The 24,210-nt window shown below is 40.9% G+C and overlaps 1 protein-coding gene across 2 annotated transcripts in view; it reads left to right on the top strand.

Annotated features, from left to right (window-relative positions):
* Nucleotides 1-24,210, top strand: part of LHFPL2 (LHFPL tetraspan subfamily member 2) — a 190,273-nt gene that overhangs the window by 71,917 nt on the left and 94,146 nt on the right. For both annotated transcript variants that reach the window (XM_066273631.1, XM_066273632.1), the window contains exon 3: nucleotides 20,766-20,823. The gene's annotated coding sequence lies outside the window, so the exon portion shown is untranslated. The remainder of the gene's footprint in view (nucleotides 1-20,765; nucleotides 20,824-24,210) is intronic.

The following is a 24,210-nucleotide window of genomic DNA, read 5'->3' as shown; positions in this document are numbered from 1 at the left end:
GGCCGAGGGGTGGCATGCAGCCCCCTGAGGCCACTTATCTGCCCCCCGCCACACTTCCTGAAGGGGCACCTCTTTCATTGGTGGTCAGTGAGTCCTGGAGTACTGTATGTGGCGGTGCCGCAAAGCGCAGCATTGCTCATGTACAGTACTACTTCCGGTGACGTGGGACGTATGCCTCATGGCTCCGGAAGCGCGTCATATCACTTGTTACGGCTAGCAGTGACAAATATGGAACCAGACATTGACCATTTCATTAGCCAAAAGCAGGCCTATAGTTCTCGTTGAAATACTGGTCAGTTTGTTGATTTAAATTTACTTGTTCTTTATTTTAAATATTGTATTTGTTCCCGTTTTGGTTTTTTACTTTAAAATAAGATATGTGCAGTGTGCATAGGGATTTGTTCATAGTTTTTTTTATAGTCTGGCCCTCCAACGGTCTGAGGGAACTGGCCCCCTGTGTAAAAGGTTTGGGGACACCTGCTTTAGAGACTAAAGCGCTGTGTAAAAATGGCTTCTTATTCACTCCACTTTAAGTTCTGAGATTCCATGGCCTTCAGCTCCCTGGAAGGGAGGGAGTATGCCATGGGTCTGTGCTACTTGTTAACTGACCCTGGGCAGGGCACATTCTCCATCCTACCGCTGCCCAAGGCCCCCATCTGTAAAACAGGTAGTAGCCTGTCTCATAAAATTGTGAGTGTCTCATGAAGTTAAATGTTATTAAGTATTTAGCACAGTGCTTGGCACCTTGCAAGGGCTCAGTCAATTCAAGATGATGATAATGAGAAGGAGGAGGATTATTGTTCATTGAGGTTTTTAGTTTTGGAAAGTTCTGTCTCCCTGGGCCCCTGCGTGGCTGGGATGTTTCCAGGCTGAAAATCCACTCTCGACCCTTCTATGCTACACACACCCACAGTAGCTTCCCTGGGGGCTGGTTCCCAGGGACAACAGCTTTTCAACCTGTCTCATCATCTGTTTCCTATGCATTCAACATACTCAAGTTCAAACTTTCAGATTTTTCTACCTCGTCACGCAAGGGAGACAGCCGGGCCTACGGCTCATGCCGACCTCCTTGCCTTCCTCAGGCCAGGGGCACTCATAGTCTGTATAGGGCTAATCTTTTAATTCATCATTCAAAGATTTATAGAGCATTGTTATCCCAAGCAGAACCAAATGTTTTATGTCCCTCTGCACTACTTAACCAGGGGAGTGGGCAAGTGTCATCTCATCTCCTTTCTTAAAAGCAGGTAGAGATAGGCCCACAAAAGGACCCCAAAACTGAAGTCACTATGCTTTCGTCCTTTTCATTGTTAATGAGAGGTGCTTTCCAGCAAATGCTGTGTATTGTTCACAACCTCACCGTTCTTGAGAGGTTTTTCATCTTGGTTGTCTTTTCTTCCTCATGTATTTATGGGAAATAATATAGTGTTAATTTTCAGGTTAACCTAAATTTTATAAGAATCCTAAGCTGCTCACCTTCCCTCTCTCCCTAAGATCTTGTGCTCAGGATCCATCTCCCTTTATAGTGTCTCCTCAACTGCGTGCCAGGCCAGATAGTTTCATGGAAACTGAGATTTCAGAACCTCTTTTTAGCATCTGGAAGAAGAAGCATAGTTAAAGCTAGCACTTTTGCCTGACCAGGCGGTAGCGCAGTGGATAGAGCATCAGACTGGGATGCGGAAGACCGAGGTTCAAAACCTTGAGGTCACCAGCTTAAGCACGGGCTCATCCAGCTTGAGCATGGGGTCTCTGGCTTGAGCATGGGGTCGCTGGCTTGAGCATGGGGTCGCTGGCTTGAGCATGGGGTTGCTGGCTTGAGCATGGATCGTAGACATGATCCCATGGTCGCTGGCTTGAGCTCAAAGTTTGCTGGCTTGAAGCCCAAGGTCACTGGCTTGAGCAAGGGGTCACTTGCTCTGCTACAGCCACCTGATCAAGGCACATATGAGAAAGCAATCAATGAACAACTAAGGAGACTAGGGAGTCTCAACAAAGAGTTGATGCTTCTCATTTCTCTCCCTTCCTGTGTCTGTCCCTATCTGTCTCTTTCTCTGACAATCTGTCTAAAAAAAAAAAAAGCTATCACTTCTTTAAAATCAAAATAAGCCATTGATTCTAAACTTCATAAAAATTTGCATGGAGTAGGTATAAAATAGGTTCCCATATTTTATCTCTAGTGCTCCTGTTTATGCAAAGTGGCCCCCAGTTATCAGAAGTAGCCAATCTGAGTGAAGATAAACAAAAGGTTGAAACCTTTATTTAGTTACTTATTTGCCTTTTTCTTGTAACTGTGTTACTGCTAACATAATAAATAATAATTCCTCTACCATCACCATCCTCAAACGTCTTCCTTCTGAGTCCTGTCCCTGAGGAAGCCCCAGAGATTTGCCTGGTCTTTTCCTTCCCTGAAAGATCCCTGTCAAAACTCTTGATTCGCTATAACCAGCTGGACTACAAATGGAAAATATTCACATTAAATGAGATTCCAAAGAGCAGTTTTTTCAGTTTTACAGATCAATCAATGTACTCAGTTAACAAGTGCAAATTATACCCTATGGTGGGCATTTCTATAGATGCATCTTTCTACTTGGCTTCGTCTTGAAATCTGAGAATATTCCAGCCATAGCTCCAATTGGTTTCGCTGGTGCGGGGAAAGGCCCAGCAAAGTCACTGAACTGGCGGCACTTCCTACACCATATGAGGGCCTTTGTGCTTTGCCTGAAGGCAGTTTTCATCTCTTTCTTTTGAAGAATCAGATTCAAAAAGGTGGAGGAAATAAACTACACTTCTGTACCGAGGTTTGAGTTAATTCTCACTATTATACTGAGTGGACCTTCTTTGAGGGGGCTGTTCACAACACAGCTGTTTGTGAATAGGCACTCGCCTTGCTACAGGGTCATACCTTCTAGAGAGCAGAGCACTGGACTTGGGGGCTCTAAGCCCCACAGTGTTCATGTAGGTTGTTGATGGATCACGTGGTAGTTTTGCCTTGATACAAGCCAGGTAGTATGCTGTTGGGAACTTAGAGTTTGAGATGGAATAGATTAAAACAGTCTCAGAAACCCTGTACCTAAATGATTCCAGGAAGACATTTCCCAGAGAACACTGGCAGTAAAGTGAAGCCATTCACATCACCCCTTGATCTTAGAGGAAAGCACCTGTTCCCAGGCAGAGAGAAAAGCCCTAAAATACAAATCACCCATCTCTGTGCATGTGTAATAATCCAAGCTCCCAAACAGGGATAAATGGGACCCCTTGAAATGGAATTGCCCATACCGCCATACCAGGAACCTTCCTTCTTGCAAAGAAAGGAAATTATCAACTCAACCCTGATTGTAGGCACCCAGTTTTAAAACTTCCCAAATGCCCCCTGCCAGAGAGAGCCTGGATTCAACCCCATTTGGATTCTTTATTTGGCAAAAAAATGGTCTCACTTCTCCTCTCAGCTCTTTAAGTCATAGTTGTTGTTCTTTTTTTTCCTACTCTCTCTTTGCTTTTGAAAAAAATTCATATCCCTTTGTTTTTACCTGTGATTGACATCTTGTTTTCGTCACAAAGATAATGTGCCTGTATTTCCTGTCTTTACATTGATCCTCCCAAAAAGGTGAAGTGCAAAGGACCATGCCAGAGAAGGGAGCATAATTAATATCTTTGTGCTGCTGTCCAAGTTCTTGAGAGACTGTTAAAACAGGATTGTCTTGGTGTTTGCCAGTTGAGGTCGAGCCAACATCTGTACTTGTCTTTCTTTCCTGGAGGGCATGACAAGAAAAGAGAAAGAAAAGAGTTCAAGGAATTAAAACAGAGTTTTCATTAAGATAACATTTGGGGTCAGGTAAACATCTCTTTCAAATTTCATTGAAAAGTTCCAGAAGGCCAAGGGCAAAATCTCCAGAAGATTTGTTTCAAGAAGCATAAAAGTTTACCTTTTAAAAAAATGTAGGAAACCCAAGTATGATATTGCTTAGCAGACCCTTAGAAAAACAGAAAAGGAAAAGAATACCAAAAACCAAAATTTCTTTTCCTTATTTGGAAAGTGTGCAAGGCCTGGAAAAGATGATCTCCAGTGACTAGGAAGTAGTTCTGCATTGCACACGAGCTACTTTCCTTCCAGGAGCTGTAGAGTTATTTCTTAAACTGGTGAGCTTGGGATGCGAATGGTTATGGTGTGTGCAGACTCCCCTGGGCGGAGAGAGCGGCCGCACCATCTGTGGGAAGCCAGGCACATTTCTGGTGGCTCTCGTTTAGCCGCTCACCTTGTTCTTGGTTGTTCACTTTTGTGTTGTTTCAGTTACCACTTTGAGGTTTCAAATGACATCCTTTAAAAGAGCTAATCTCCTGTTTAACTTTTTTATAATGTTGAAAGAAGCAGTCTCCTTTGACTCTGAAGGGAATTAAACCACAAGTCAGGCTACCAGTGGCAACTGTGGAGTTTCTGTCCTGGAGATCTTCAAAAGTAGAGCATAAAAATTAGGTCACTTTAAGTTGGCTTGGAGGCTAACCAGGATGGCCTCTCATGGCATTCCAAGTTTATAAAACAACTCATATTAATATTCATGTATCCTTACAGTGTAAGGAAAATCAGTACTCTGTGTCCTTATCTTTTAGTGCTTTTGACTTCTTAAAAATGTTTTGAGTACTCCATGCCTAGAAATGGCTTTCTAATTTCAGTTGTATGCTAATGTTGCTATGGAAAGTTAGGAGTGGGTGGGTGGGAAAGGAAGTAAGAGGGCAACATTGTGGGTTTAGAAGATGAAATGTGATCTTTTCAGAGGACGGCATTGAGAGGACACTTGGCTGAGACAGAGCTGACTTGATTGAGCCCAAAGAATGTGTCCTTAACTGAGGATACTTCCTGTAAAGAACTATTGCAGTCACTGGATGATCAAGTTTGCTGACTTTAAATGTTCTATAAAATGCAAAGAGGTTGTTTGATTCAATGTCATTAGAAGCTTAACTTTAAAAAGTTAAGAAGATTAGCCCTGACCGGTTGGCTCAGTGGTAGAGCATCAGCCTGGCGTGCAGGAGTCCCGGGTTCGATTCCCGGCAGGGGCACACAGGAGAAGCTCCCATCTGCTTCTCCACCCCTCCCCCTCTCCTTCCTCTCTGTCTCTCTCTAACCCCTCCCGCAGCCGAGGCTCCATTGGAGCAAAGTTGGCCCGGGCGTTGAGGATGGCTCCATGGCCTCTGCCTCAGGCGCTAGAATGGCTCTGGTTGTAGCAGAGCAACGCCCCAGATGGGCAGAGCATTGCCCCCTGGTGGGCATGCCGGGTGGATCCCGGTCGGGCGTTTGCGGGAGTCTGTCTGACTGTCTCTCCCCGTTTCCAACTTCAGAAAAATACAAACAAAAAAAAAAAGTTAAGAAGATTGTCTGAAGTAAGAAGATTTTTAGATCATTTGGCTCCAGTATGAGTCTAGAATGACAAAAATTAACAAGTCAAAGAAAAGGTTCCTTGTGGAATGTCAAACCACAGTGAACATAGTCCTTGGTGACTTGTTCAATTCCCTAGAGCTGTCTACTTCTGCAAATTGCATCCAGCTCTAGCCTACCACATTGTGACAAACCAGTTTCCCTCCCTTGCACTGACCTTAAAGAGACACAGTGCAGTGGCTTGTGAGCAATGTAGGAGTCATTTTTTTTTTTTTTTTTTAAGAATGGGAGAAATTGAAAGGTGTTCAGTAGACAAGGGAGCAAAAAGCAAAATTGACAGCCTTGCATTTTTGTTTGTTTGTTTGTTTACACAGGTAATTTATGAAAACTCTTCTTTCTGCCTTTTTTTTTTTTTTTAAGTAAAGATTTATCTGAGGAATTTAAATGAGGAGGTTAATGTCCTTGAACGCAGTTTCTTGAAACTGCTCAGTCAATGAACTGCAGATCTAAGACTTTCCCAGGGACCTAGAAACCAAAATATACTATCTTCCCTTGGTGTATCTTCTTGCAGTCTTGTTTGTTTGTTTGTTTTGTTTCCCTGGGCAGGCAGAAGTAAAGGAAAGAACTCTCAAGCATATAACATTGGGTTTTAGTGCTGTTTTCTTTCCTTGCTCCATTTATGAAAGGACACAGCCATTAAAATAAGACCCTGTGTTGTTAGTTCTTTCTCTTTTTAACTTTCCTTTTATTTGAGGTTAGTTCTGCCATGTGGTGGTTTTCAAGATGTGTATTTACTGTGAAACCCTTTCTTTCAAATGAAATCTGTGTTTAACCACAATATATAAGACAGAGAAACATGAAACACATAAACTGTAGCTGTTGTGAAGGTTGCCGTGGCCTCACAGTTCTTGGGTCCCTGAGTTCCTGAGGCGCATCTAGCTGGTGGTGGGGCTGCAGGACTCTGGCGTCTAATCCCCTGGCATGAACATAGGATTAGGTTGGGTGCCTGGCTTTGCCACCAAGACCTTTTTTTTTTTGCCATTTCACCATTTCACTACTCTGGTCTCCAGTTCCCTCTTGGAGAAAATAATTGTTTTGCATTAGATTGTCTCTGAGGCCCTTCCTGCTGTAATAGTTCTGAGTTATTTATTCTCAGGGGCAGTAGGGCAGTAGATCTTTGGTGACTGAGGAAACTGTGAAAGGAAGAGCCGTCCTGTTCTAGCACGCATGGTCTTCAGTTCATGCAAAGAAAAGCTCAGGAACCAAAACTGATGCATCAGCAGAATTGTCTCTGAGGAAAATGTTTTCCAGAGATTTCAGTGAGGCTTCTGTAACCCTATGATACAGAAGGATCTTATGAAGAAAAGGATTTAAATGAGTTGTGAATGTTATTATCAATTGTAGTCCGATTTACTGGTAAGTGGTTAGCTATTAATAAATGAAAGTTTTCTCTCACTAGAGAAAATTATGTCCTATCCCTTTTCCTCTCTCTGTGTGTGCGTTTGGAAATGCATCTGATGCATACATAGTTCAAGAATCTGAAGTCAACACATTTGGTTAAAGAATGGGAGTGGTGAGGCCAAGGTCAGGATTCAGTTAGTCTGTGGGTCAGTTAGCTAGGTGAGGCTCTGTGGCCAGACTGTACTTTAGCTCTGACCAACTGTCTCTCACATGTGTGCTGTGGGTCACAGGGAAGTTAGTGTAGAAGGATATTCAAACTCAGCTCGTCCTCCTGGGTCTAGCAGGATCTTTGTCTTGGTGTGGAGAGCTGGGCTTCTCTTTGTGGACGGAAGGTACCCTGCCTCCACCTTTATAAGGAAACCTGAACTACTCCTGGGGAGCCAGAGTCTGTGTCTGCTGCTGTGGCTCTCCCAGACTGCAGACAAAACTTCCAATGCCGAGTTAGAACAGAGATTATTGAAATAATATCCCATAGTTCTGATGTGAATATACCCTCCTCTTTATTGGGACTTAAGAGAAGGGTTGGCATTAGAAATCTGCTTCTGTTTTAATTTCTTAAAGTCCATGGTTGCCTGTAGTTCTTGTTTCTTCACTTAGATGCCATTTTGTAATTAAAATTTGAAACATTTTATTTTCATTGGAAACAGAATAGCATATAGGAATCTTGTAAAAGTTTGGAAAAAATATATGATTCTGGTGTACACAATTCCCCCAGAGAATGGTTCTATATGAACAGATTTTTACCATTAACTAAACATGGAACATTTTTTCTTGTTTCTTAGAACAAACACAGTAATGTCTAAGGCCTCATTAGAATTTCATTGTTGCCCAGGAAGCAATTAAATGTAGTTAAAATTTGTTATCTATGAAAAATAGGAAAGACAAGAAGTCCGAAGTTAAGTGTCTCTAACTTTTTTTTTATGGGAAAGTATTCATTTTTATTATAAGACTTCTAACATTACAGGATTAATCTTAGCACCAACCATCCCCATGGTAATCACCATCAAGATATTCTTGATCCAGTTGTGAATATGGGTGTAAAAATTAGAACTTTAGAACTTTTGATTTTGAGTGAATTCAATTACAGAAAACTGAAGATAAAGGCAGGGACACGTTAGGCAGTCGTAGGTGGGGAAGGACCCTGCTCACTCCCTCCCGGGTCCCCCCACCACAGACGCCTGCTGCGACATCACCACAGGTGCCAAACCCAGGCTCCTCAGTGGCTGGGGGTAGGAGCTTTCACCTCCTCTAACTCTTCTAAATGGGACACTCATAGTGACGTTGATTTCCCGATTATTGACTTCGGTGGTTATTTTTAGTTAAGCTACAGTTAATCACAAATGCAAACCGTATAAGTCAACCAAGTGGGTTTTTTTTTTCTATCTTGAAATTGGACCATTACATTTAACTCAGCCTTTGAGTTTAGCTCAATTGCCACATTTATTACTACTTTTTAGTCTGTGCCAGGAAGTTTTTCTCCTTGCAGATTTAAGTTTAAATCTGTAACTTGAGCTCTTATGCCATGGTAGACATTCTTGCTCATGGACCTTACAGGATTGCATAATTGTGTTCCTGCTTGTTTTCTTCCCCACTAGATAATAAAAAATAATGCAGCAGTATTTATATTATCTGTGCTGTAGATAATGCTAGAATGTTTCTTAATCTTTGATCAGACTAGAGTAACTGAGTCCTACAAAAGGAAAATACAGCCTTGTGTAAATGTGCAGTTCTTGAACCTATAGTATGCCCAAATGCAGTGAGGATAGGTGATCTTTCTTAGTCTTAAAAGGTGTTCATATATACAGTAAGCATTTATTGGACTCCTGCTGTCTAGAGTAGTTTGACTAAGCCTTGAAAAAATAGAGAGATCAAATATTTCAGTGCTCTCACTCCTTTGATAAACATATCCTTACAAGAGGTGGGATTCAGCCAGTTCATGCCGGTTCAGAAGAACTAATACCTAATTTTTTGTTGAGTTCAGCGAACCAGTTGTTAAAATGGCACTTGAAATCAGGGTTTTCTTTAAGGTGGGTGCCTGGGCAGCTGCCCAAAGTGGAAATCACAAATTTACATTCCTTACTCTTTTTTAATGTTCATCTGCACAACAGCGAATTTTAAGCACCCGTAGTAATGTTCATTTTGTCCATAGGTAAAAAAATTGCAAATGAGGACACCAATCAAGGAGCAATATGGAAATACCTTAAATAACAGTTTTGTTGTTATTTCGTCAGGTATTATTTAATTTTTTCATTAATATTTTAAAACTTTTTTATAACAATCTAGTTTTATATACCTCTTTTATTGGTCTTATTTAAGTATTAAATGCACAAAATAAAAAAACTACCTTTCAGTTTATCTTTTTTTTTAATGCTAAAAATGGTTATTAAGGCAGAGAACTGGTGGTTAAATTATTTGAATTCCACCACTGCCTACAAGGTAGATCCTATTACTACTTAATTATACAATAGCCAGCTCTTCGCTTACTTATATGACATGCTTTTTCAAGGATAATCTCACCCTTGCCTGTGGCTTCAGTCATCTCCTATATGCCGATCATTTTTCAAATTATACTGCCTGCTCTAAACTCCTTTCCTCTGTTCCTGACCAGTTACCCAGTGGAGGCCCCACTACCAGGTTGCCCAACAAGGTACTTCAGACTTAAAAAGTCTCAACGAGAACATTTTTTTCCCTGCCCTCATGTGATGCGTTTCCTATCTTGGTTGAGACATTATCACCTGCCCACACATGTATTCATCAAGTGATATTCACTGAGAACTCACTATCTCAGGCACTATTCCAGATATTAAAGTCTATACAGCACAGACTAAACATATTAAAGACCTTGCCTCAATGGAGCTTACATTTTAGTGGACAAACAACTAACTTAAAAATCTGCATCTACATGTGTCTCTGTGTGTCCATCTATCTGTTTGGATGGCTACCAGGCAGTAGTGAGAGCTGTGGAGAAAAATAAACGGGGGGGAAGGGTAAGGATAGCAGTGGTGCTGGAGACCAGAAGGTGTGCTCGGTGCCTTTTTTTTTAGCATTAGAACAGAGACTTGAGTGACGTGAGAGGACAAGCCATATGACTATCTGTGATTTAAGGAGGGCCTGCCTCACCCTTCCTAGTCAAGGACTGACTGAGTCATGGCCATTTTTATAATGTTGCCCTAGCCACACTTTGTAAATATTAGCCAGAGATGGATGGACCTGGGAGTCATTATCACCCAGTGTGCTGGGTGTGACAGAGAGCCATGCCCAGAGCTCTGCATGAGCTCAGAGAAGGGGGGGGGGGGCAGGGCAAAGGTAAGAGTAAGTTTACAGAAGGCTTCACAGAAGATGGCACTTGAGTTGGGTTTTGAGCACAGTTTCACACATGGAGTAGGAGGGTGTAGAGGCAAACACTTATGGGCAGAGCCTCGAGTCCTCAACACTGAGCTTCGGAGGACATGGCATTAGTTCTGAGGCCAAAGCGTCCACAAAGGAGGGGAGCACAGCCGCGTGGTCTGTGATTGGGGCATAGCAACAAAACCCAGGACAAGTGAGCGGGAGACAGATGCGTTCGAAGAGGACAACTTCCATTAATCTGACTTTGAATGCTGCCCTTGAGGAAGGAGGATTGGAGAAAGAACCTGCGGTTTCCCCTCTCTCCTTCCTTCCCAGGGGCCTCCCCGAGAGCATTCCTGCTCCATACCCTCCTCCTCCTGGGCCCCTTTCCTTTCTGATTACAGAGACAGTTGCAGCGAGGTTCTGGTTCCGAGAGCTGTTACAGAAGCCAGTGCCGCTTGCTACATCAGTCATTTATGTTTTGAAAAAGGATTTTACCATCTTGTGCCACCTTGAAGAGACCTGACTGTGATTCCTGAAAGCTTTATTTTGGTTTTCATGTATTTGCCTTCATTTTTTCTAATTGGTCAGGGCAGGTTTCCACCCTCTCCCACCCCAACTTTAAGACGTATTTGGTTTCTGGCAGGGAAGTAGGTGTCTGCTAGGTATTTTTTTACTGCAATGGATAAAATAATGACCATTATACATATGTAAGATAATGAGAACAGTAAATATTTTAGGTAGGGGAGCCAGGTCGCTAAAAGCAAACTCTCCACTTCACCACGAGAGCTGGCTTGTCTAAAATGCAGACCCCCTTTCTCTAGTTTCTTTCCTTCATTTACAGGCAAATTCTTTAAAGGAAAGGTATTTCCAAAATTGTTAGTTGGTCTGTCTTGATGGTGTGACAGCTCTGTGCCTTTCACAAGCTTCACCTGTGTGAAGGTGACACTGTACAAGGATCTTTGGGAAGTGTAATGCAGGCCAAGCAGCCTCGCTCCTGGACTTCAGGGGTTTATCATCGACACCAGCTCAGGAGCAGGACCTAGCCTGTGTGTGGCTATGTTACTCTGTTTGGAAATCTTATTGAGCACACTTCTGTTCCTTTAGTTGTAATATTGGCATCTGTTTTTCAGAAACATCGGTCTACTACTACTTAAAGTTTACGCCCAGATTGTGAATGCAGACTGCTAAGAAATGTCAAGCAGAGGAGCAGTTTGTCAGCACTGCCAGTCCCGGTCAGCCCGGCGCATGTTGGCCTTGCTCCTCCCTGTGCTGCGCTCACCTGACCACCTGGGCCGGCCAGTCTGAGTGACCTCTTCTCAAACAGGGGCTTGGGTATTTGATGAGACTTCCCCATTGCTGGTGCTCGACAACATTCACTGCAGTTTCTGTCTTGCAAAGTGATCACATATCTATATTCAGATTTTTTTGTTTGTTTGTTTAAAGCAAAAGAATAAAGAGCAGTTGTCATCTGGAGGAGTTTCCCAAGTACTCTTTAATTATACACATGTGCCCCTGTCAGCCTCCTCCAACTAACTGTTCATATTTTAAGGATATTTCAAAACAGGAGCTGATTGGAGGTTGGTCCCGACACTCCTGAGGAGTCTCCTGCATGGACAGTGTGGCCATCACCCGAGCTTTTTCCATGGCTGCCAAGTCATCATTCTGGAGTTCTTGCTGTCGTCTTTGCCTGACAGTCTTCTCCATCCTAATAATCTCTTCCTCATATTCTGCCTTTTACTAATCCTGATGCAATCAAACAATTTATTCAGTAAACATTTGTGAAATGCTGCTCCATGCCAGGCACCGTGCTAAGTGCTGGAGATATAGAGAGGAGTAAGGTAGAGTTTGTTTCATTCAAAGGAGCTGGTGCAGTACATTTGCGGGGAGAGATTAACAGTCACGTGAATGAACATGGTCCTGGCTATATAGCAGTGTTTGGATGCACATACCTTGTGTGTTGAAAAATGCAGTATAATTGAATCTAATTGCTGGCACATTGGTAGGCTTTTCTGTTATGCCCAGATACTTGAAATTTACCCTTTAACAGCTTCATATTGATGTGATTTTTGAATCAAATAGTTTTCCTTCCTTAAGACTAAAAAAGGAAGTTTTTGTGATTAATAACATTTGGCTCATAGTCCATGAGGTCTCTGGAAACTTGAGTCAGTCATTCCGTCTGTGACTGAGGGGCAGGCCAGGCCTTGTAGAGGCTCAGGTTCCAGAATCTCACATGAGTGACTTAAGGCAGTCCAGCCTTTGGCAGCCTGCCATCCTCTCCACTTGGTAGACAGTTTCATGAAATTTAACACTCTCATATCTTTCCTTGCAAAGCTTACAAGTTTCAGCAATCTTTCCATGGCTGACCCATTTCAGTTAAACTCCTGTTGTTGAACTCAAATGTGAGGTTATCCTGGGCCTGTTGTCAGAATAAAGTCAAAACATTGCATTGACTTAAAAGAAAAACTACCAGGCGAGTCTGAGAAATTTATACATTAGATGCAGAAGTGGGACACTGTTCTTTGTGCTTATTATGCTGTCACCAACTCCCCTTAAAAAGTGAACCAATTTCCTCAAGCATTTATTGCAGTGGTTCTCAAAGTGTGCGTCAGGGCACACTGGTGCGCCCTAGATTTCCAGGTGTGCCCTGTGGTGTTCCACAAAAATATGTGCCTGTTGGGGACCAAAAAACCAACAGGGTTTCTGGAGTTTAGATTTTTGGGGGACAGAGGTGTGGGGAATTGGCTGTAAGCTGACAGTCTACCCAACCCCCCACCTCACTTGCCTGATTAGGTTGAAAAGGCTGTTAAGCTGTGGTGCTGGATTGTTTACACTGCCCCCCATGTTCCCCGGAGAGACTGGAGGCAAGTTTCTTCTGCCCTTTGTTTGGTGTAAAGTTAAGATTTGCTAATGGCCTCACTTTGCCCTATAAATAAAGCAAGATGCAGTTTTTGGGCAAGCTTTGTTCTTGCCAGCAGCAATTACAGGGCCCTCCCGACCCTGTATTTTCTTAATTTTGTGTATTTTCTTAATTACACACCATTCCCACTCAGGATCTGGAATTACTAGCTGCACTGGTTCGTGGCATGTGCCCAGATATAAAAATATAGTTACTCTATTATACCATTTCATTATGGAAATATCGCTCTTTTTGTTAATACATCATTATTATATTTATTATTAACACATCTTATATTATTTTTAGATAAATACACGCAAATAAAGTGGATAGATTTCTCAAAAAGAAGCGTGATATTGAAGAATCCAATTCTGGAAGTGAGCAAAAATTAAGTGCAAGTAAGAAAGCAAAATTGCGGCCTACTCGCAAATATAGTGAAAGTTATTTAAGCTTTGGTTTCATTTGGACCAGAAGTGAAGATCATCCTTTACTGCTGTTCAGTATGTGGATGTAAAATGGCAAATGAATCATTGCTTCCTAGGAAATTGAGGAAACATTTTAAAACCATACACTCTAATTTACAAGATAAATCTGTAGGTTTTTTCAAGAGATTGTCTGAACAGCAAACAAAAGCAGCAAATTCTTTTAAAAGTTGCTGATAAAGCTCAAATTGCTTCTTATCAAGTCTCAGAACTGACAGCAAAAAATATGAAAGCTTAGTCTTTAGGTGAGTCACTTATTTTCCCTGCATGCAAAAAAATGGTCCTGACAATGAAGCAGCAGTGAAAATAAGCAGGATTCCTCTGTCCAATGACACAGTCCACAGGCGCATCATAGAAATGTCTTCTGATATCGAGAAAAATGTATGCAGAAATAAGATTCAGTATTCAAATTTTGCTTTGCAAGATAAATCAACAGACATTACCAACACGGCGCAACTCTTAGCACTCGTCCGTTTTATTAATGAAGATCACATAGTAAATCAGTTTCTCTTTTACAAAGAATTAGGTGTGTCTACAAAAGGTGAAGACATTTTTAACATTTTGAATAACTATCTTGATAAATGGCAGTTAGCATGGAAGTCGTGTGTAGGCATTTGTACAGATGGCGGCTGTGTTAAGGGTCTTACATCTTTTGTAAAGAAACAAAATGACAATTTTATCGTAACTCACCCCTTTCTTCATAGGGAGGCCTTGATGGCAAAAACATTGGGAGAAAAATTAAGTTTAGATCAAGTTGTTCAGATGGTAAACTTTATTAAAACAAGACCTGTCAAGTCGCGTTTATTAAAAAAGCTGTGTATCGATATGGATTCACAACCCAGACGGCTGCTTTTACACACTGAGATGAGGTGGTTGTCAAGGGGAAAAGCACTTACCCGTGTACGGGAGCTACGACAAGAACTTATTGTGTTTTTTGAAGAGATAAAACAGTTACATTTTTGTAACCTCCTTAGGTGCAAATTTTGGATTGCCAGGTTACAGTATTTGGCCGATATATTTCAGCAGCTCGATATTTTGAATACTAGTATGCAAGGGAAAGAAGAAAATATTCTTACATCCACTGACAAAATGAAAGCATTTCAGAGAAAACTACAGATTCGGAAAAGAAAAGCTGTTGGAGGTAATTTGGAAATGTTTCCATTGGTAAATAACACTTGCACAAATGAAACACTTCCAATAATAGTTGAACATTTAATAAGTCTAGAAGAAAAATTGGGTTTTTATTTTCCATCACTTAACACTGAACAATACGATTGGATTAGAAACCCTTTCATGGAAGCTTCAAGTGATTTCTGTTTAACATTAACAGAAGAAGAACTGGCAGCTATATCCACTGATCATGGATTGATGATTAAACATAAGGAATTGTCTCTTGAAACCTTTTAGATTTCTATAAAAGAAGAATATGTGGCAATATCTAAAAAAGCTTTGAATATTTTACTACAATTTTCAACATCCTATTTATGTGAATTAGGATTTTCTACCCTCGACACAATTAAGAGTAAAAAGAGAGGAATTCTTCAATGTATTGACGAGGAAATGAGAGTTTGCCTTTCAAGTATATTCCCAAACACTGAAGAAATCTCTAGGACACATCAGGCTCATGTTTCTCATAAACACAAGAATGAAAAAACTTAACACATTCACACCGGAACCTGCCGAATTTATTAAATATTACTAAGAATGTATCTATATATATATATATATATATAACTTTTTTGTCGAGTTTTTTTATTTTTAACCCCTTTTTTACTAATTCTAATAAGCATAACTCAAAAAATGTAACATAAGAATGTTTTTTAATGTTAGAATAAATTTAATTTTGTCATATTTATTTTTTTAATTACCATAAAAGCACGCTTGGACTTTATATTATTTTCTTTGATATTTGACTTAATTATTATAACATACTTCTCAGAAATTTGTATATAGTGCACCTACAATTATTTGTAGGATTTTAAATGCGCTCTAACTTCAAAAAGTTTGAGAACCACTGGTTTATTGTATCAACAGACCATAGTAAGGCAGGATTTATTTGGTTGACACACATAAGCAGAGCATTAGAGAGAGTGTCTACCAAAAATATACTTAGTGAGGTAGAAGGGGTGGTTTGTGAGAGGAGGTCTCTTATAATATTTTGCTTTTAGTTTACTTCCTTTGGTATTTATTTCCATGCTTCAGGATTTGGGGACCCATCCGTGCCTGTCCTTGATGAATAAGTCTGGTGGTTGAAAACCATTATGTCTTAGTTGTTGCAATATTGACTATCTAGAAATATCCTAGACTTAGGAATCAGAAATCATAAGTTGGAGCCCAGATTCTAGCATTTAATAACTGTGTGATTCCACTTAAATTGTACAAATTCCTGGTCTGTTAGATCAGAATAATAAATGCTGTGGCCACCATCAATCGCACTCCTGTTACCCTTCTACTCATAGAAGGGTGGATCAAATGAGTATATGAATTGGAAAGTGTCATGTGACTTAGTCAAGGCTTTGCCATGGGAAACTTTCATTCTCACCAAAGATGGGCTTAGTGAACTACTGCAGGGGTCATGGAAAGACTCTATGTTAGAAGACAGTTATTGAGACTTTCCCCTTCTATGGTTCTGTGATCATGAGCAGCTACCTCTTAACCCACCCTAGACCACTGTGGGGGGTGATTGTTTAATATGACTTTCTTTAGTTAAGCTGAAATTTATCCTTATAACTAACTTCCAAGGTAATTTACAATCTTGATTCTAGTTTTATGAGTAATATGAAACAATTCAAATCAGTGCATTTTAAGTCATAAATCATTATAATTGAGAAAGGGGGCTTACAACTTTGCTTCCTGTTTTTGGCAATTCTATTCAATAAATAAGAGCTGGTGCCTATCACGTGGGTGCTCAGGCACTAAAGGCAGCTATTGTTTCTCCTCCTGATCTCTGATCTCCGGAAGAGGACCAGAAGAGCATGACACTCAAAGGGAGATAGATGAATGGAAGTAAGCATTTTAAACTCAGAAATAACATTGATTTTCATTTTATTTAGAATATATTACTTGTGAGAGTAAATCATGCCTTCTTTCATAGGGTTATAAATAATTTAAATGGCCAAGTAGACTACGAATCTATAAAAATAAGGACAAAATAATGATTAATGATAAAGACAAATATTTCTAATTTTTATAAGCCCCCATGTGTTTAATAATCAGTAAGGGAAGAACATTAATTGCACATAGAGAAATGGAAAATGGTAATCGGGCAGCAAGATAATAGCTTTGTGTGCATTGTACTTAATGTTCTCAGAGTTGCTACAGCCCCTGGGAGGAGGACCCTGAAATGTCCTGTCAGAGAGTAAAGGCAGAACATACAATCTACATTGAGTTCCATGTTGATTAATGGAATTTAAAACAAAAACAAGCAAATAAAAAAGCAGCACTGGCCTTGTTAGATACCCTGGGTTCTGTTCTTGACCCTGTTCGCTATCTAGCAGTGTGACTTTGGGGAGGTCAGTCTTTACTCCCCAGAATTTGTTTCTCTCAAACTGAGGTAAAATTTTCTGCCCTGGCACTGGCTGGATAGCTCAGTTGTTTAGAGCATCGTTCCAAAGCACAGAGGTTGCCAGTTCGATTCCAGGTTAGGGCACATATGGGAGCAGATGAATGTTCCTGTCTCTCTCTCTCTCTCCCTTCCTCTCTCTCTAAAAATCAATTTTAAAAAATTAAAAAAATTTTTTTGCCCTGCCTGTTAGGATTAAATGTGACAGTGTATACGGATTCAAATCTTCACTTACTTGCAGCCATCTAACTTTTGGTAAGTTCTTTAAATACCTCAATGCCTGCTTCTTTATCTTTAATTTGGGGTTACTACTACTTAGTACTTACTTCAGGAATTTTTGGGGAAGTAAATGAGTTTATTCTCATTAAGTGCAGTTGATAGAACAGTGCCTAACAATTAATGCTTAATACAATCACTATTGTTTTGTGAACTTTTAAGGACTCTATGACTTAGTATATGTTTAGTCTACTATATTTATTTTAAATAGCATTTTTATGTGTGTGTGTGGCAGAGACAGAGAGAGTCAGAGAGAGGGACAGGAAGGAAAGAGATGAGAAACATCAATTCTTCATTCCGGTTCCTTAGTTGTTCATTGGTTGATTTCTCATATGTGCCTTGACTGGGAGCTACAGCAGACTGAGTGACCCCTTGCTCGAGCCAGCGACCTTGGGTTCAAGCTGGCGAGCCTTGCTCAAACCAGATGAGCCCGCACTCAAACTGGCAACCTTAGGATCTCGAACTTGGGTCCTCTGCATCCCAGTCTGACGCTCTATCCACTGCGCCACTGCTTGGTCAGGCTAAATAGCATTTTTTTAAAAAAATAAAAATTATTATAACACCCTACTTAATGACCAAACCCAAAAACAGGATTGGCATTTTGTATCTTTTGATCACTTTGCTGGTTTCCCAAGATATGACTTTGTTGCTAGAAAAGCTTAATCATGATATTGAAAACTTATTCCTGAATGCTTTTTCTTCAGAGTTTAGGTCAGATTTATGTATTTTTTTTAAGTGAGAGGAGGGGAGATAGACAGACTTTTGCATGCACCCTGACTGATATCCACCTGGCAACCCCTGTCTGAAGCCAATACTTGAATCAACTGAGCTATCCTCAGTGCCTGAGGCTGACCCTTGGACCATTGAGCCGCTGGCTATGAGAGGGGAAGAGGAAAAGAATGGGAGAGGGAGGGGAAGAGAAGCAGATGGTGGCTTCTCCTGTGTGCCTTGACCAGGGATCAAACATGGGAAGTCTGCACACCGGGCCAACACTCTGTCCACTGAGACAACTGGCTGGGGCCAATTTATGTATTCTAAGAAGTACTTTGAACTAGCATGTGAGTTTGGAAAACTTTAGTTGGGAATCAGTATTCAACCCTGTATTCTATTATTGTTAGGGTCTTGAGATCTGTCTTAACTGTGTAGAGCTTTGCTTGTATTGTATGTAGCAAAAGAGATTTTTTTAAATGTTATATTTGATTTTGAACTGTGCTAGTTTGAGTGTTTTTTGAGCCATTTAACTGAGATAATGAAGTACTGATCAAGAACTCCACTTATAACAGACCTGTTCATAATAATCCTAGTGACTTATTTTCCAGAAGCCATTTCCAGATAAAAATACTGATCATGACTTCCCATGACTTCACCTAAACGGGGAAAATAAAGTTGTGGGAAGTGTTTGGAATTTAGCTAGTAATTACCTTATTAATAATCTCTTTTTTTTTTTGGCCCTGGCTGGTTGGCTCAGCGGTAGGGCGTCGGCCTGGCGTGCGGGGGACCCGGGTTTGATTCCCGGCCAGGGCACATAGGAGAAGCGCCCATTTGCTTCTCCACCCCTCCGCCGCGCTTTCCTCTCTGTCTCTCTCCTCCCCTCCCGCAGCCGAGGCTCCATTGGAGCAAAGATGGCCCGGGCGCTGGGGATGGCTCCTTGGCCTCTGCCCCAGGCGCTGGAGTGGCTCTGGTCGCATCAGAGCGACGCCCTGGAGGGGCAGAGCATCGCCCCCTGGTGGGCAGAGCGTCGCCCCCTGGTGGGCGTGCCAGGTGGATCCCGGTCGGGCGCATGCAGGAGTCTGTCTGACCGTCTCTCCCCGTTTCCAGCTTCAGAAAAATACAAAAAAAAAAAAAGAATCATTTTTTAAAAATCACAACTCCCTAAGCTGTTATAACAAAGGGCCCTTATGAGCTCTGAATTCATTTTTATTTTTTACAAAGTAAAACCCAGTGACTATTGTCCAATATCTTCAAGTTGGTTACTGAACAAAAATTTCTTTAGATAAAGGCGACTTTGAGCCTCATACTAGCTTTTCAGCCTCAGGTCCAGTTTGGATGAAAACTGCTGCTGCTGCTATTAAACTAGTTATCTGCTTGTAGCTATGGGTATTTGTGGCCTGATATTACAGACTTTTATTATCAAAATTTGATGATGAGTATATTTGCAAGTTAGATTATAGAAGACAGGCACATGGACTTTCCCCGTGTATTAATAGAATTGAGACTGTTGAATGTTTTCTGTTTGCTCTACCTTACATAGAGTTAAAAACATTTTATTCCTAACTGTGTTTTTAATATTTCTTGAGCCTTAAATTTCTAAACCCTTAAATTTTTACTCATATACGATATACCATTATAGTCCTAAATAGCATGATTAGGCTGATCATTTTGAAATGAAGAAACTACTTTGAAACATGCAAAAAGCACAAGTTAATTTTTTACTGCTAGTCACTTTCTTTTCCAGAGGTTTTCATTTAAAACTGCCAGATATCTGGCAGGTGATGAATAGACTTTGTGTTGTGGAAGGGGTGCTTTCAAGGGCCCACATGGCAGGGAAAGTGCTCTGTGGGCAGCCTGGATCTGTGTGGTACTGGGGAAGGTTCTCTGCTTCCTTCTTCATCTGTCAGGGGACATACTGCCTGTCTGGAAAGGTTGTAATCTGTTGTCACACATTCCTGGATGCACGACAGATTTTCAACAGATGGTTAACTAATATTTTATGTTAGAAATTTGTTCCATTTCTGTTGCACATTTCTAAGCAATCCTGAACAGACAGTTTTGGATGATCTGTTTGTGAATGTATTAATAAACTCACAGTTTTTAAGATTACCTGCAGTCTCTGAGAACACTGAAAGGAATACCTGATTTCTGAGTAGACTAATCATTCAATAAATTCTTCTTGATTTCTCTGTTTACTATGTTAGAGTTTTAGTGACTTTTTTTCTTTTTTCATTTCTCTTGTCTTTGACATCCTTGTGAATTTAGCTTTTAGAAAAGTTAACAGTGTGGTTGAAAGGGATTGAAGGTGCTGCCAGGACGTGTCCTCATTCACAGTGTCATATTTCATTCCTCAATTTGTTTCTGGATTATTTCAGCCTTTATGGTTCTAAAGTGCCCTTAAGGACACAATTTCGTTTTCCAGTTGGTCTCTCTGTGAGGGGAGGACATCCTAGGCGCACGTTCTTGGGCTGCTCCTCCCTTCTGTCCTCTTAGTTTTCCTGGTTCACTGGTGGTTTGTGCTTTCGCTGTCTGTTCCAGGGCAAGGTGGAGAGTGTGGGGAGTATGCTGCTTGGGGACTAATATTGGAAACATCACATATTTTAATGACACATAAAACTACATGATACGTTTTTGTGTTGTTGTTGTTTTTAAACCAACATTTTGTTCAATTTGTTTCTCCAGGTGGCATTTTTATGAAATTGTTCATTGAGAGTTCCCAGCATTCCTACACATACACTAGGTAAGTAAATGAAATCAGATACCCTTATTGTCAGTGATTCTTGGGAAACACTTTCCAGGTGGGTAGCAACTTACTGGAAAGAGGTGCAGTGTTTTAAATCTTTGGCCCTGAATGGTAATAGAACACTCAGTTATTCTTGTTGGGCTTTTTTCTTGGTTGTGGGGAGCATGGGGATCGAAACACCAGTTGATAAGCATACTCAAATGTTGTAAAGGCCCTATAAGTTTCATAAATGGTTTAAATTCAATGCTATAATTTCCATGCTTCAATTATGACATGATTTGTTCTGTTATCATTCATAGAAACAAGTTTCAGAGCTTTTTATAATGGGCCTAGCCAACTAAGCTGTCTTCCCTTTCGAGCTTCTCTGTAGACTCTTTCACTTTTGTTATCATTTCCTTCTGAAAGGGAAAGTAGAGATGGCCAATTCAAATTACTCATTTTATTACTGAGTCAGCTAAGTAGTGAATAAAAGTTGAAAACAATTGACTTATGATTCACTATGGATTTTAATTTATAAAGGTCACTTTGGGAAAATACTAGTAACAATAATAGGGGTTGAGCAAGCATTCCAGAAAATTGAGTCCTGTTCAACCTGTAGGAGCCTTGAGGATTATGAACTTGAGGATATAGCTCAGGCCAAGGGAGCTAGCACATTATATGGATTTGGGACCAACTAATACCCTCCTACCTAGAAGGGTCTGCCATGTGCAGGGACTTTGTAGAGCAGGCGTCCCCAAACTACGGGCCCGCAGGCCACATGTGGCCCCCTGAGGCCATTTATTCGGCCCCACGCTGCACTTCCAGAAGGGGCACCTCTTTCATTGGTGGTCAGTGAGAGGAGCACTGTATGTGGTGGCCCTCCAACAGTCTGAGGGACAGTGAACTGGCCCCCTGTGTAAAAAGTTTGGGGACCCCTGTAGTAGAGTATTTTCACAGACATCATCTCATTCACTGGAAAGGTGATTTTTTTTTTTAAATAATTTTATTTTTTTAATGGGGCGACATCAATAAATCAGGATACATATATTCAAAGATAACAAGTCCAGGTTATCTTGTCGTTCAATTATGTTGCATACCCATCACCCAGAGTCAGATTGTCCTCTGTCAAAAGGTGATCTTTTTATAGATTCTAGATAAAGAAAATTTTCTCATGTCATAAATTGAACTAGTGAATTTTCAAATGTTATTAAATTGTTCTAACAACTGCTTGGATTAGATTAGGAAACTTAGCTCTTTTTGTTTTGTTTTGTTTTGTCTTATGGGAACTGTAAACACTTGTGAGTTGTGAAATTATTTGAACAAAGTTCTTCCTTATGGGAAAGACAGGTTGACCTGAGGCAGGTGGGGGTCCTGAGAAGGCTAATTGTTGGCACTGTTACCGATAATCTTTTAATATCTGTTCCATATTTATTTAGCAGAGGTAAGAGAAACTGATTTTCATTAATGAGGACAATTAATAAAAAATATATACCTTTTCCTGTATGTTGAAAACAAGGGATTTATTGCATGTGATTTTTCTGAACAAGGTGTTCATAAACCTGTTTAAAATTCAGCTAATACTAACACTGTCAATCTGAACTCTGCATGGTTTGGATTCAAAATTTCAGATGCCTGTCAGCCACGTGACACTGAGGTTGGTTGTGAGACCTGTTCTTTATTCATACAGATCTAGGGGGGAAACCATCTCAACAGAGACAGGTCTGTAATGATGAGGAGAGTATTTATTTCGACTTAGACACACTGTCTGCTTGAACGGAAACAGGATTGATTGCCATCCTGCCCCTTATGTAAGGAGTTGCATGTCCACCCTTGAGATAAATGGCTCCATATTTTCAGTGTATTCCAATGATGATTTAGTCCCCCATTGTGGTCGTCATTCTGGATTGCTGCCAGGCCAGCCTGCTTATCCAGCTCTGGGGAAAAGCCAATTCCATTCCACCAGTGCGTTCTGGAGCTAAGGCATGTTCACCCTTGAAATTCCCCACTCTAAAGATTTAACCAGATAAAACCAGCCTTCTCTGTGTCTTTTGTTTTGTTTTGTTTTTCAGTGTGAATTCATCCCACACAAATATAATAAAACTTGACCAAGTCAGGCACAAGAACAGCCATTCTGAATTAACAGCACCTGAATTAGAGAAATCTGACCTTACTTTCTGCTAAATATAGTCACTCACATTATAGCACATATATTGGTAGAAGGTTCCTCTCGCCGTGGTTGAGGGAGAGCCGTGTTGTCAGGCAGTCCTGGCCTGCAGCCCCACCCCTGCTGGATACAGGCCTCAGCTGGCATCCCAGCTGTGCTGCCAGCTGGCCGCGCGACCTGAGGCAGCTTGTTTCTACCTGGTGGAACTCCCTCTCTTTATGTGTGAACACCGCTTCCTCCCAAGGTGGTTTCGAAGATTGAACGAGGCAGAGAGGGCAGTGTGTGTGTGACATAGTAGGCAACAGAGTACTGCCTATCTGGCTCCCTGGTCCTGGGGAACTGGAAAGAGCACGGACGTGGAGGGCAGGAACTGCTCTGCCAGGCTCCTGGGCCCCTCACTGTTAGGTGGCAAGGGGACACACTTTCTGAATTGAGTCCCAGCCCTATCTTGAACAAGTGATTAACACCCTCTCTGGCTCTGACCTGTCTCACAGGTTTGCTGTGAGATTACGTGATATACTCTGTGTAGAGTGGAGCATATAGAAGTAGCACCTGGTGAATCTCAGTAAATATGCTGATAAACTTATCAGGACACAAGAAGGGAGGTAGAGACTCTGACTTGGAAAAAAATATCCATTGTTTTAAAGTCTCTTGACTTTGACCTTTGGTTATTGAGCTGCCTCTAATATCATGTTACATTAATTTAGACCAGGAAAGATCACCTTTCACCTGAGTGAGCTGGTGACCTCGTGGTGCAGTGTGGCGTACCTTCATCAGAAGTGTCAAGCACTGGGAGTTAGTCTTCTTGGCTTTTCTTCACAAGTGAACAGAGCTTGTCCCACCTGGGGGACTTCTTATTAGAACTGACCAAGTGAGCAAAGCGAAAGCTGCAGGCCGGCATTAACCAGGGGGCAGGCCACTCCCCACACGTGGGTCTTGAGCACTTGAAATATGGCTAGTGTGACTGAGGCATTGCATTTTTAATTTTATTTAATTTTAGTTCACTTAAAATGTAGAACTGATAGTTCAACTCAGTTATTAGAAAGCTTTTAAATATGTTTGGGACAACTTGGATATGCAGATCTACTTTTTTCAACTGTAAACTTTATTAAAAATTCAAATCAGATCAATTATTCCTGATGAAAATTTAGTGCCTGCATTGGGATGTGTTGTAAGTGAAAAATATACACTCCATTTTGAAGTGTTAGTATTAGGAAAAAAAGAATGTAAAATATTTTTAA

Source organism: Saccopteryx bilineata, chromosome 4, assembly GCF_036850765.1.
Source record: "Saccopteryx bilineata isolate mSacBil1 chromosome 4, mSacBil1_pri_phased_curated, whole genome shotgun sequence".
NCBI lineage: Eukaryota > Metazoa > Chordata > Mammalia > Chiroptera > Emballonuridae > Saccopteryx > Saccopteryx bilineata.
This window is presented reverse-complemented; position numbering and strand designations above follow the sequence as displayed.